Genomic DNA, 6,000 nt, shown 5'->3' on the forward strand with positions numbered 1-6,000 from the left:
TAAAGCATTGTGAAGTAGTATATAAGCCCAAGTGCTATTGCTATAATAGCTGAAAAAAGATGAAAACTAAACAGAAGATAGAGAAAATGCTCAATTGACCACTTGAGTTCCAAAGACAGCAAGAAAAAACTATATTTAAATAAACAATACAAAGAAATTTACTATTGTAATTAAATAGAAGGATAAGAGATTTATTTAGGAACATTGCAAAAAGCAAAGAAACTTTTAATGAAAATGTGGCTATAATAAAAGACATAGAAGAGCAATATCTACTGGAGAAGTGTTGTGTAAAGATAGAATGAGCACATAGAAGAATTGGACACATCAACAGTACATATGATGGTTTGATTATATAATCAAATTGAATGAGCCAGACATTCTGAAAAACTAGAAGATATTGCTAACAGCTTCAGTTAGCCAATAAATGAACACCTTGTTCAGGAGTTCATTTGATTGTATCACCAACAGAATGCTCAGTGGAGTCTTGTCAGGAAAAGCCATGGCAAAAATACTCAGAATAAGAGAGACCACTATTACCACACCAGATCAACTAAACATAATTTTAAGTTGCCTCAGGAATCAGCTGAAGATCAGATGTATATCACGTTATCTGGGACAGAAAAGAAAACCAAGTTTGACTTTCTCAAAGCATAGCTTGACAAATCCCTTATTAAGCAGCAGGTTTCTCGAATGTACCCTTTCCATATATGTTGAGTGTGAATTCTGGTGGCTCTAATCACAATACGTCAAGGGATGTCTAGATTGGGGAAGGCTGTTTTAGTCCTGTGGTGCATGCACACTCATCTTGAAATTGCCTGGCTTCTTTGCAGAACAGTTCTGAATTTGAAAATACAAGTCATTCATAATACCCAGAGACACACACTAAATTTGAAATTACACTTGTGGCATTTCATAGCTATTTAGATGGCATATTTGCTACTGATTGCAGTAGTACTGTATTCTTCCTATCTCTTTTTATCTTCATTATAATATTCATGTGTAGGGCATTCTAAAACATTGCCTGCTTGTGAACAGTTTACCCAGGGAGTTATAATCAGGTAGACGGAGATGTACATGGATTAAAGGGACTGAAAAGCATGGGCAAATACAATTATAGGTAACAAAATGCCAGGCTAAAGTCCCTACCATATATGAGAGTTTCTCTAATTAAAGATCACATTGTAAGATTTCCAGTGGGTTTTACAAACCAAAGCAATTAGCTGCACAAATTTGTACATTCATTTGTTACTCCCGAAGAAATACTATGAAGAACGCTTAAGAGTATTTCTTGTAGAGTCACAGGGCGGATGGGTCTTCATTTGTGACAACTCCTGTCTTGTCCTGTATCCTGGGGTTTCTTCTGCCTACTTGCGGTGCCTTGCTATCATTATCCCTTTCAGTTGGGTTTCAGGCCTGGTTACGGCACCGAAACTGCTTTGGTCGTGCTGACCGATGATCTCTGGCGGGCCAGGGATAGAGGTCATTCCTCTATCCTAGTGCTTCTTGACCTCTCAACGGCTTTCAATACCATCGACCATGGTATCCTTCTGCAACGGTTACGGGAGGTGGGAGTGGGAGGCACTGTCCTACAGTGCTTCTCCTACCTCTCGGACAGGTCGCAGTCGGTGTTGATTGGGGGACAGAGATCGACCCCATGGCCCCTCAAATATGGGGTGCCGCAGGGTTCGGTCCTATCCCCGCTCCTGTTCAATATCTACATGAAGCCGCTGGGTGAGATAGCAATAGCAGTTAGACTTATATACCGCTTCATAGGGCTTTCAGCCCTCTCTAAGCGGTTTACAGAGTCAGCATATTGCCCCCACAGTCTGGGTCCTCATTTTATCCACCTCGGAAGGATGGAAGGCTGAGTCAACCCTGAGCCAGTGAGATTTGAACCGCTGAACTGCAGATAACAGTCAGCTGAAGTGGCTGCAGTACAGCACTCTAACCACTGTGCCGGCACGGGATTAAATATCATCAATATGCGGACGATACACAACTGTATCTGTCCGCCCTGTGCCAACTCAGTGAAGCAGTTGAAGTGATGTGCCAGTGCCTGGAGGCTGTCAGGGTCTGGATGGGAGCGAACAAGCTTGCACTCAATCCAGACAAGACCGAGTGGCTATTGATGCTGCCTCCGAAGGATGGTCCTGACATTCCACCTCTTAGCCTGGGGGGTGAAATTATCCACCCCTCAAAGAGGGCTCGCAATCTGGGTGTCCTCCTGGATCCACAGCTGACATTAGAACACCATTTGTCGGTTGTGACCAGGGGGGCCTTTGCCCAGGTTCGCCTGGTGCACCAGTTGCGGCCCTATCTGGACTGGGAGGCACTTCGAATGGCCACTCACGCCCTCGTCACCTCAAGACTGTATTACTGTAACACGCTCTACATGGGGATGCCCCTAAAGAGTGTCCGAAGACTACAGCTGGTCCAGAATGCAGTCGTGTGAGCGACAATGGGTGTACCAAGGTACACCCATGTTACACCTATCCTCCGCGAGCTGAACTGGCTTCCTATTGGTCTCTGGACCTGCTTCAAGGTGCTAGTTGTTACTTTTAAAGCCCTACATGGTATTGGACCTGGCTACCTGAGAGACCACCTCCTGCCATTTACCTCCCAACGACCAATAAGATCACACAGGTTGGGCCTCCTCCGGGTGCCGTCGACCGGACAATGCCGGTTGGCGGCTCCCCGGGGGAGGGCCTTCTCTGTAGCTGCACCGGCCTTGTGGAACGAGCTACCTGCTGAGATCCGGACCCTCACCACTCTCCCGGCCTTCTGTAAAGCAACCAAGACCTGGCTGTTCCGGCAGGCCTGGGGCTGTTGATTTTCCAGCCCCATTTGATGAAATGGATGTTGTGTTGATTTTAATTCTGTAATTTTAAATGTTTCAAATGTTTTTACTTGTTGTGAGCCACTCAGAGTCCCTAGGGAGTGGTCGGCATACAAATTCCATTAAAGGTTAAAGGTTAAAGGATTTCCTCCACTATGGATATCTCTTACAAGCAGCTCTGCTGCATTCCTATCCAGTGGTCCCTTGAAGTGTTTTACTTTCTTCTCTGCAACCCAAAACAAATATAGCAAGAGAATATTGAAGAAGAAGCAAGACAAGAAGCAACGGTATAGGATCTCCTGCTCGACAAGGGGGAGGGGGTTGGACTAGAAGATCTCCCAAGGTCCCTTCCAATTCTCTTAGAAGCTTGCTAGCTGTTGGTTTGGGTATTGCCTCATTGGTTAATAGGAGGGAGCACTGCTAGCTTGAAGAAAAGAAAAACAAGGACTAGGGATGTGCAAGATTTGTTGATCTGGGAACGTATTTTTCCTGATAATTCTGGAATGTTCTGTCCCCCCGCCCCCAAATCTTGCTTGACTCTTATGGGAGTATTCAGCAGTTCCTGGAAATTAATCCTCCAAACCATAAGAAGTATGAGATGTTCCAAACATAACTTTGCAGGCCAAAGATAACTGTTTTATGACTGGATCACCAGAATCTCTTGAGACTTTGAATTCAATGGAAACCATTGAACCACCCACCCACCCTCAATGGCATGGCCTGACAAGAAATAAAACGTTCTAGAGAGACCTATTCCCGAACTGACAAATTTTGAACATCCTCGGTAAAAAATATTCTCTGAATGCCACACAGCTGCATAAAAATTCTGGTTATGGTTAGGAGCCTTTGTGGAAAGCGGCTGGTTTATGGCTTCATGTGTTATGTGAGGCCAGTCACTAAGATTATTTTATGGTTCAACATGTTACAAAGCCAAGATATTTTATGAATGAACAAATTGTGGCTTAGTGAGTTAGAATGTTGGGGGAACGTGAAGTTTGGCAAATAAAATTCAGTAGATGAAGCAAATTCAAGTGGAAAATGATATTTTGTTGAGGGGAATGAAGAAAGGCAAAGGGCCTGCTTTTCCTTGCACCAGACAACTCTTTGTCCAAATTCGTTGTCTGCGGAAATATGTAATGATTATTTAATTGTATATATTAAGGATGTCTGATGGTTTGGATTCAAAATTAAGTGCCTCAGAGAGTAAAGAAGTACAAACATTAACAGTTATCAATAATTCCTTAAAGCATCCAAATTATTTCCTGGGATTATGTACTGTATTTACCCTATGCAGCTGTATGATAATGATGCTAATTTAGTTATTAGTCTGGTAGAATAATAATAATGTTATTGTCATTTTGGATGTACACTAAACAGCATACATTAAAATGGACTTTTGTTGCTCCAAGGGTTACCACCTCCAATATACACTACATAAACATGACAAAATAAATAGATATAAAATTATGTTACCAGATGGATGGCGTAGGGCACAAAGCTGTTACAGAATCTGGTAGTCCTGCTAGAAATACCTTGAAACCTCCTGCCAGAGGGGAACAACAGAAACAGCATGAAGTGAGTGTTTTGAGCTCTAAGCACATAGCCCTTATAAGCAGTATCCTGAATAACAGGAAGCGAGCTTCCTATAATCATCTCAGCTGTCCTTACCACTCTCTGTATGGACTTTTTATCTATGGCACTGCTGCCACCAAATCAAACAGTGATGCCATTTATTAAAACGCTCTCAATTGTGCCTCTGTAAAAAATGGCCAGGAAAGGAGAAAGATGTTCGCTCAGTAGATTTCATTCTCCAACATTTCTATATTGTTCTACTGCTTATACTGTACATATAGAATTTAACTGTAAGCAAAACTTAACATCCATGCATCTCTTTATAGGTTTAGTCCAGGAGTGGGTTTCAACCGGTTCGCGGCGGTCCCCGCGAACCGGTTGGTTGGCGAACCCAGAAGTAAGTAACTTCCGGGAACGGCGAAGGGCCCACCCGCCCGCCCGCGCTCCTTACCGGTCTTTGAAGGCTTTTGCGCTTCCACACAGGCGCATGGCACATACAGCGCCTGCTCAATTCTCTGCGAGCAGCTGGAGCATCACGCAGGCGCTAAGACGCATGCGTGAACTGCGCATGTACACGAGGACGCCACTGGCCCCGTTCCAACCGAACCGGTTGGAACGGAATTAGCAACCCACCACTGGTTTAGTCCTTTAACCTTTTAAATTAAACAAATATATCAATGTACTTAGTTGTTTATTTAAATATTTTATTGACTGATTTCTTTGTGTTTATGTATTTATAAACCACTTTGGTCAAGGCTATTCTAAGCAGTTATATAGAGAACAAGGAAAATGACAATGATGGAGATATGCAAGAACCATTACCAAGGCAAAAAGAGTGGAAGGCATTTTTTTATATCCAGAACAAAGAGCCTAACACGCAGAAGCAGCTCAGTCAGACACCTCTGTATTTCACTGAACTTTAGAAGGAGGAGGAGGAGATACAGCAAAACCAGGCTTACAAGATCCTGTCATTGTAGCCAATCTCAATAAAAGGTAGTCTTTGCCTTCCTGTGTAAGTTGATTCCTGATCTGATCTACCTAATGGTGCTGACAACGAGACACAAAAGGAACATTCACAATGTAATATTTATATAATATGCATAAAACCTTCCATAAAATATTTCAGAATTACCAATCAAGTTTAAATCAGTAATAAAACAGTGGTGCTTAAATGGTTAACATAGGTCATATATATTAGAATGGATATGAATGGTTTCTTCTTCTTAGCCTCATCCATATACAGTATTTTATTCAAGACATGCACAATCTTTTCTAATTCAAATGTTATGAAGAAATACAACTTTGCATCATCAGCATATGGACAGTATTTCATCCCAGAACTTAAATCACTCCAGTGATTATCTCATAACAATATTTAAATTATCTCATAATATTTAAAATATCTCATAACAATATTTAAATTATAACTATTTAAATTATCTCATAATAGTTAAAAAACACAAAATACAAGACAGTCACTTGTGGCATTTTTTGTTATGGTATCAAAAAACAATAATCCAAAGTTACTTTCTTAAATCATCCCTTTAAGCAGGCATGGATTCAACAAACAGCAATGCTTCCAACCACTATCT

Source organism: Thamnophis elegans, chromosome 2 (assembly GCF_009769535.1).
Source record: "Thamnophis elegans isolate rThaEle1 chromosome 2, rThaEle1.pri, whole genome shotgun sequence".
Lineage (NCBI taxonomy): Eukaryota > Metazoa > Chordata > Lepidosauria > Squamata > Colubridae > Thamnophis > Thamnophis elegans.